The 9,559-nt window shown below is 33.8% G+C and overlaps 1 long non-coding RNA gene across 2 annotated transcripts in view; it reads left to right on the top strand.

Annotated features, from left to right (window-relative positions):
- LOC117665887 (uncharacterized) overlaps positions 1–2,041 on the top strand; it is a 31,969-nt gene extending 29,928 nt beyond the window's left edge. For both annotated transcript variants that reach the window (XR_004591501.3, XR_004591507.3), the window contains one exon: positions 1,900–2,041. This is a non-coding gene — a long non-coding RNA (uncharacterized LOC117665887). The remainder of the gene's footprint in view (positions 1–1,899) is intronic.
- The last annotated feature ends 7,518 nt before the right edge of the window (positions 2,042–9,559 follow it).

Consider the following 9,559-nt stretch of genomic DNA (forward strand, 5'->3'; position numbering starts at 1 on the left):
GGACATCATGGTCCAGAGTAATAATAAATTTCATCTGATAGCCATCAGATCTTATTGACTCTGGGTAACTGCTTGAAATGAAGCATGTGATGGGAAGGCATTATAATAGGCACACAAAGCAATCATGCACTTAGTTGTTTTCCTGGGTCATTAATCAGGGCACTAACTTTTCTTAGCAATTTGATGGTATTTAATGACTTACTTTCATAGCTGATTTAAAGAACAATTATTTACATATTGTTAAATTTGGAAGCTACCAAATTCCCAGATGACTTTGGGAAGCTTTCCTCTCATTTTTGACCCTGCTGTACCAAGTTATTATCATCTACAAATACTAATATTACCATTTAATTCATGTGGCTATGGAAGATATGTCAATCATATCTTGATATCAATCATATCAATGATTCTTGATGAATGTATCTTATATTTTATGTATGCTTAGAGCCTATGCACCAAGACAAATTCCTTGTGTGTCCAATCACACTTTTTTTTTTAAATTTGATTTATATGCCGCCCTTCTCCGGAGACTCAGGGCGGCTTACAATGCATTATGCAATAGCCTTCATTCTTTTGTATATTTTATACAAAGTCAGCTTATTGCCCCCACAAACTGGGTCCTCATTTCACCTACCTTAGAAAAGATGGAAGGCTGAGTCAACCTTGAGCCTTGGAGAGATTTGAACCAGCAGAAATTGCAGGCAGCTGTGTTAATAACAGGGTACACTAAACCACTGTACTATCAAGGCTCTTGGCCAATAAAAATTCAATTCTATTCTATCACAAAAGAATATAATTATCTTATTCATTTAGAAAATGTATAAGTGGCCCACTTGTTTTTGATCACTTGGGCAGAGTGGCATGCAAAGGATAAGTTATTGTAAAGATTCTTATCAATGACCCTTACACAGGCCTTTGGGCCCAGAACAGCTGGTCTTGGTAACTCTAGTTTTAATCCTAATTAATTAATATAATCTGGTGCACAATTGTTGTGAAACTAGTAAGTGAGCTTAATGGTATTAAAATTAGTATGCATGCAAACAGGAAACTGCCTGAGGTGTCCAAAGCATCACATTTTACTGCAAAAGAGGAAAGTTGTCAAAAAAAAAAAAATGATAAGAGGTAGTAAAAAAGAGAGTTGAAGGGCAAATTTCTTCACAATGTCTGGAAGTTACAATTACAATATTTTTTTAAAAAAATAATTTTTATTGAATATTTTATATTTTTAAAACCAAAAACGTAATAGAAAAAGACAAAGAAAACAGAAAAAGAAAAAAAGAAAATACACATACACCAAATGGTAAAATACTAAACATAAATAGCAACATTATATAATATTTTACAACTTTCTGCATCGACAATTATCTTTACTTTTAAATTCAATCTTCCTAATCATTCTCTTATTCTTGTGTAACCATATTGAGCATTCTTATAAACTAAATTGTTATATATACTTACATCCTATTTATTAATGAGGACCCGGATTGTGGGGGCAATAAGCTGACTTTGTATAAAAAAGAACACCACTTGGGGTGGGGGGCAAAAGCCCTACTAAGTAGGTATATACAAAAGTATGAAGGCTATTGCTTAACGCATTATAAGCTGCCCTGAGTCTCCGGAGAAGGGCGGCATATAAATCGAACCAATAAATAAATAAATAAATTAACATAGTCAATATTTTATCCTTACCAGTATTCAATACTCTTAGATTCCAATTAATCAAATTTCAATTTACAGTCTTATTTCTTGTTTTGATTTCTATTTACAATTACAATAATTAATGTTCATTTGAATGAATTCCACAATGTAAGAACGGCTACATCAAAGCCAGAAAGCGGCCACCATGACTTTCTAGTGGTGACCAGGAAACTGTAAAAGTTAAGATATTTTTTTTAACAGTAGGAGAAGGCTATCCCAACAAAGGAAACAAAAGGGAACATAATTTCTGGTATAAAAAAGGAAGGAAGGAAGACCTTGAATGTATAGATGATGACTGAAAATGGACGGTCATTTGGCTTTCTTGAAACTGATACAAATCTAGGTATAACTCTAATCTTGTATTAACTTTAAAATGCAAGGAAATAATTGAGATCTACCTTTTTTTACAAGTGTTTACAATTGCTTATATGAATGTATGGAATTATCACAACTTTTAAGATGTAGCTGAGAGAGAGTAAAGTTTGTAAAGTGGTATATTTTATTAGATCCAGAGGTTATTATTTACCTATGCTCAATCATTCACTCAGGGAACCTTTCCTGCCTGAAAGTCTCAGATAGATCAGTAAATCAATTTATTACATGGATAATGATACTTCCACAAGTCCAGATGATCAAGTCAAAATGGACTTTTGAGGTAAAAAAAAAAATCAACCTCTTCCAAAGTCACCAAATTGAATCCTCAGTTTGCATCCATCCTCACTTATTTTCTATACAGCACTATTATTTTTCTGTCCTGCACAAGATACATAACAATTTGCATAATAACAACAAACAGGCATTGTCTATTCATTATCTAAAATCTATATTAATAAACATGCTAGAATTTCAGGGTGATACTCTGCATTCTAAATCCTAAAATACTGGTGCATGGTGGGACAATTTCCCATATCCCAGCCATCATATCCAAAGTTTTTCCCGCCTTCCATAGTCAGGATGTGAGATGGATCTTTAGTTTTCCTTTATTTGTTCTTCTGTTTTTTCTCCTTTCTTTTCTTAAAGGTGATAGGAACTTGAAAACTTTGTTTTTGCTCAAAAACAAAGCAGAGTCAGTTCTCTCCTTATTTGGATAGGAATACCAAAATGGATGTTGGACACCCTGGAAGAAGTCAACTTCATAATATTCTGAATAGTTGCCATAGATGCTAGGTGGTTGTGTCCATATTGTCATCAAGAGTTAAATTCAAATTTAGGACTCACTCTCAGTTGATAACAGGTAAAAAATATTGTGTGTTGTTCAGTTATATATCAGGAGGATAAAACAATTTAAAACCCTCCAGTTCAGACTCCATGTTTTCAACGGGGACATTTTATCCTATGATCTTTCTATCTGAATTCTCTTGTGCTCTGAATCCAAATTCCGTACACTTATTATCTCAGAACGCTGAACACAACTTTGGGGATTTAATTTCATTGTGAATTTTCGTAGGCTTTCATCTTTAGTGTTCCTGAGTAGATAGAATAGAATGGGGAACTTTGTTTACAAACTCCTGGGGTTTCTTTATTATAAAATGCTTTTCATTAATTTATAGTATGCCATGTGGCCTTCAGGCATGAATGCCTATGAATGGCATTTATTATTGTTGTTGCTGTTAGGATTACCCAATATATTGTGTCATCCCTTGGGTCATAAGTAATATGCACAATCTTAATGGAAAGGAAATCTATCTTTTACACTGTAGTTCCTAGGATGGAACAAAAATATACAGCCCTTTGAATTTTTAATAACAAAAATGTTTTTGTGTTTTTTTTTTTATTTGCAGAGCCTCCCACTCAGAAACTAACATCACAATTCTTCTCAAAACTGACAGCACAAGGAGGAACTATTCAGATCTAATCACAATTACCCTTTTATGAGTCTTACTTCTAAAGAAGGGTATAAACGATTACAGGATAAATTTATAGTTTATTAAATATTTTTGTTTATTAGTTATTAACCATTTTAATTAAGAATCAGATTAATATAGCAACCAATCTCACTCGAGACTCTGGGCAGCATACAATAGATAAGCAAATATAAATATATTTGCTTATCTATTGTCACATATAAATTTATAAAAAAACCACACCATAGGTCCATTAATATATTCAAGTTCTTCTCATGTATACTGTTCTTGAGCCAGTTCTTCTCCATTCTGTCAGGTTTCTTTTGTTTTCTTACCTAGATGTATGACTTTACATTTCTCCCTGTTAAATTTCATCCTATTAGTTTCTGCCCACCGTTGCGAATTTTTAAATAAATAACAGAACAATTGCAGATGTGTGAACTTGTGTTCATTAATAAAATATTTACCAAAGAGAAAATGGATGGAGAAAAATATAGAAATGTTGATAGCATGTTTAAAAATATATATGGTCACTTCCTGTACTGAAGGAAAATTTGCTGAAAGAAATAAAAAGCAGGCTTTTTAAATTGGGTATTTCCTTCTATTTAATTACATGAATGTGAGAATTAGAAATTTCAGGAGAATGTAATAGGAATGAAATATTTTAAAACATGTCTGATAAAATAACAGATACAGTTAAGAATGAATAAGTGATAAATGAATGAATGTGGGCTGGATACAAAAAGGAGAGGCTTGTGTGGAAAAAATAAAAAAGCACAGACTAAGGTGGCTTATTTATATTGTGAGAATGAATAAGGACTGAATTGCAAAGCAAATATTTGAAGGAAGGCTGAAAGGCCTGAAGAGCAGGGAAAGGCTTAGAAATTTTGAATAAAATTATGGGATCCTTAGAAAGAGAAAAATAATAATTTTATAGAATTACATAAACCTGAAGGCAGCAATAATGGTTTGCAAAGAGAGAAGATGTAGTGAATAATACACCAATACTGGTAGTAAACTAGATTTAGCTGTATATTTCTTTTACTTGTTTCTTACCTTGTGTGTTTTTCCCCCCTTCCCTTTTTTTTTTCTTGCCATATTTATGCACTATGGTCAATGTTGCTTACCTCAAAAGCAGGGGTGAAATGCTATCGGATTGGACTGGTTTGCCTGAACTGGTGGTAAAAAACTGCTACTGGTTCAGACGAACCAATATTTTTGACAATCAGCTGTGCCGCGCAATTTATATTCACAGGAAATCCTGCTTTCTAGCGAATCTAAATTGCGCGGCATAGCTGTTTTCCCCCTCTGTTCTACTTACCTTCTTAAGCCTCCTTTTACAGCGCTGTGCGGTACCGCCTGGAGTGCGCATGCACGTGAAGTGCACATTTGACGCACAGCGAACTGGTAGCAGATTGCTCAAAAGGCAATATGAAGGCTAGATATGCGTACATGCATAACAGCTTGAAATGAAACGTGATGGGAAGGCATTATGATAGGCACATCAGCCAATCATGCACTTAGTTGCTGTCCTGGGTCATTGCACTAACTTTTTTTTAGCAATTTGATGGTATTTGATTATTTACTTTCATAGCTGATTTAAAGAACAATTATTTACATATTGTTAAATTTGGAATCTACCAAATTCCCAGATTTGGGAAGCTTTCCTCTTATTTTTGACACTGCTGTACCAAATTATTATCATCTACAAATACTAATATTACCATCTAATTCATGTGGCTATGGAAGATATGTCAATCACAAAATAATATAATTGTCTTATTCAATTGGAAAATGTATAAGTGGCCCACTTGCTTCTGATCACTTGGGTACAATGGGATGCAAAGAGTAATGAGTCTTATCAATGACCCTTACACAGACATTTGGGCCCAGAACAGCTGGTCTTGGTAACTAGTTTTAATCCTAATGAATTAATATAATCTGATGCACAGTTGTTGTGATCCTTAGAAAGAGAAAAATAATAATTTATACAATTACATAAACTTGAAATCAGCAATAATGAGAGAAAGATAAAGAAAGATGCAGTGAATAATACACCAATACTGGTGTAAACTAGATTTAGCTGTCCTTTACTTGTTTCTTACCTCATGTCTTTTTCCCCCCCATTCCTTTTCTCTTTCTTTTTTCCTTGTCATACTTATGCACTCGGGTCAATGTTGCTTACCTCAAAAGGCAACATGAAGGCTAGGTATGTGTACATGGATGAATAAAAGATGGTAATAACCATATTGAACAACCAGAAAAAATATCTACAGTTTAGTAATAGTGACTTTATTAACTAAATGACACATAGGAGTCCAGTGTTTAATAAATAAATTTCTGAATAAAAGTAACAATGACATGGTATAATATACAGAGATTTGCTTCAGAGTCTGTGTTGGATTAAATAAACATGGTGAATTAAATTCAGCCAGTTAATATTTGCTCAAAATTAACAGTTTTTTCAGAATTTTTTTTTAAAAAACAGAATGACGTGTACATAGATCTATATTACCTTCATGAATAACATCTTGGAAGAAATGGGACATTTCTCATTAATCTGGAAAAGATGTGCTTTGTAGACACCTCATCAGTCTAATCAGGATGATCTTAAACTAGGACAAAATAGGAAGATCACAAAAGTCCTAAACTAAATATACAACCAAACAGTGGGTCCAAAAAAGCAGAACACAAGCAAAAAAATCCCCCACAAAGTCAGGATGAAGACTTGGAATTCCACAGACATTACAGCAAGTACATAGTAAAGATAATCCTCACGTAACAACTATTCACACAGCAAACGTTAGGAATTATGACGGTGCCAAATGCAGACTGATGACATATGCCCAAAGTTACAGTTGTTGCAACATCCTTGCAGTCACATGATTATGATTAGGGCAGTTGGCAGCCTGTTTTCAATAAGTGATCAACTGAACAGCATTCTTGGGATTGTCATTTGCAATCTTCCCTACCACCTTCCTCAGAAAGTCAAAACAAGTAACTGAATTGCGAGTAATCCCCACTAGAAGAACTGGGAGAAAACTAAGAGAAGAAAATGGATACATTCAGCCTTCCTAAAATGCTAGACAGAAAAAGGTAAAGTATAAGAAATGAAAGGAGAGAAACATTGCCAAAGGAAAATACAAGGTAGTCTTCAGAAATTTAAGAATGTAAGAATTCGGGGTGGGGTGGGGGGCTAAATATCAATGTACCTTAAATGGGATCCCATTTCAAGTACTGGATGACTTCTACAGTATCTTCTAGTGCTATGATGTTATGAAATATTGCCTTCATAGGAGGGAGAATATACCCTAAGACAGTTGCCATTCCAAAATCACTACTATGCATTGAATCTATGCATTCCATTTCCTGAATCTGCACATGTTTAATTGGACATCTTACATACAATGTGCTGTTTGCGATTATGATGATTCATAAAATTGTATTAAACTCAAGGTTTTTTTTTTTACATTAAATCTCTGTGTATATATTGCAAGATAAGCTGAATTCTATTATTCTTGACAATATTGAATATTGGCACAGATAGAGAATATAATTCCCCCCCCCCACACACACACTCATAAACCCTTAATAGATGAAAGGCATTTTTCCATTGTAAAAACAGCCAGAAGTTGATTTTATAAACAAAGTCTATGCAAATAAAAGTATTTTAGAAATTGATGGCTTCGCTAAACCATAATGGAAGAACAGGAAACTTGGCACTGTAATTAATTACTAGAAAACTCAGTCAATAGTTTATGCTATATTTGATAAGATATAACTTACTTTGTTATCCAGCGGGATAAAAGGCAAGCTTGCAAATAAAAGTACATTATCATCTGATGAATTTAAACCTTTTTTTTTATCATGAGAAAGTTCATTTAGAGTCATCAATTAAAATTAAAGAATCGTTTTTGCAGAACCTGCTAAAAACAGAATAAATTACTGACAATCAAATAGGCTGATTACATAATCAACATCTTATATTGCATAAAGGACAGATTAAGCAGGAATTTTGTTATGAAGGAAGAAAAATAAACATGATATTTCTTAGCTGGAAGAAAACATATTGAAGGGATTTTCTAGTCTATAGTTATAAACTTAAAATTTTATGTCACCATAAATTTTCATAGCACATGTGAACTTGAGGAATAATCATGGCAGAGACAATACTATTAATATTGGAGAAAGAAGAAAATACAAACTACACACAATCAGAATCTGATGACTCCATTAGCAAACTATAGCCTTCTATTTTTAACATCTTAAAAGTTTCTGTTATATGGAGACAAAGAAATAAAAAAAGATACTTAAGATACACTAAAGAAATGAAAAACAATGATTTTCTATGATGAAGATAAATATCTTCAATAGGACTATATATTTCTTAAAATGATAAGAGTTTAGCAATTTGGTCACATATTCTAAGTACAGTGTTACCAAGGAGCTGACCCATTTTAAGTATACTTTTAACTGATCAATTCTAGGAATATTACTTAGATTATATTATTGTGGTAAAGCTTGGCTAATGGGACAATTAAACAGATGCACATTGTTCTCTTCTAGCACACTAGCAATTGGAAATTCTACTATGTTATCTGTTAGGCATTTATATATGATACTGATGATATTACACCCAAATTTGCAGATGACCTCATCCAGTGATTCCATGAAGATGTTGGACATGTGAGGGTAGATCATTGACCCTGAGAGGCCACAGACATGAGCACTAATTGGGAAAAAACACAGAGGAAAGAGATGAACCACTGAATCAGAGTTCCCCCCACTCCTAACCTCATGGCTGGTCCAGAAGAGTACTGTAGTCAACAACATTGAAAGCTACTGAGAGATCAAAAAGCGCTAGGATTGATGCACCACTCCTAAGACATTCCGTGGGCAGCTCATTAGAACTTGCCCAGTTGGAATACAACTCTGAGCAAATCTGAGTGACTTTGTCTTCCAGATAGCATGAATATTCCTCATCATAGCCCTGGAGATGATCCTGTTACCCGAACTGTACCCACCCTCAGGGAGTGAGTTATCCTAAGTGTGGCTTCTGGGCAGTTATTGATAGTTATACGTAGTTATTGACAATATGATTGGAGAAATAAAAACATTTTGCCACCCTGATATAGGCCCGAATATGAGCTCATACTTGTATTTGGCAGGATTCACTCTGTCTTTCTCCAATGGTGCTCTAGGAATTTCATCTCTCAGAGCTGTTTGGAGAACCAAGAATCACCCCAAGATTGGTGCATAGAGAGAGGCCACATAGCAGCAATGCAGTCCAAGGCCTCTGTCGTCTGCCTATTCAAGGCTGCAGCCAAAATCTTGTTTAGGATAAAACTGATAGATTCACCAATTTCAAAGATTGTTTTAAGTGCTTGCTTTAGCTGTTCAAATACATTTTGACTTGCCCATAAATATGGATGACTAATTCTGTAAATTATTTTGTCCAAAGTAAAAACTCTAATTCATGCTGGATTAAGATCCACTTTGGGGAAAGAATTATGGAATTGGTTACAGTATCCATGACTGAAAGGAAGTTAAATTAGCCTAAGATAGAGTAATACTTTTAAAAGGTAACAAAATCCTATATGTATATAATATAGGTATATAGGTATAGGAGTGTGTGCGTGTGCGTGTGTGTGTATGTGTGTGTGAACTTAGAAAAGTTTTCAATGTAATGATATCAGGCGGTAATTTTGGGATGAGTTCAAGTCTTTAGCTATTAATACTAACTAATTTCTATCCAATTGTCTGTAAAATAGAAATCATCATTTTTTTTTTGCCATTGTTACAATAATTCATCTTCAATATATTTATAATAAGAGGCTGATAAACCATCTGGTCCAGGCACTTTGCCTATTTTCCCCTTTATCATACCTTCACAAATCTCCCTTATTGGTATAGGTCCATTCATTAATTATTTCTGTTTTTCTGCAATTTTTGATAGTATTTGTTTCTTTAGGTTTTCATCGAGTTTTGACAGGAAAATTTTTTCTCCTTTATGTATT

This window comes from Pantherophis guttatus, chromosome 1 (genome assembly GCF_059756535.1).
Source record: "Pantherophis guttatus breed Tessera chromosome 1, ASM5975653v1, whole genome shotgun sequence".
NCBI classification, from domain to species: domain Eukaryota; kingdom Metazoa; phylum Chordata; class Lepidosauria; order Squamata; family Colubridae; genus Pantherophis; species Pantherophis guttatus.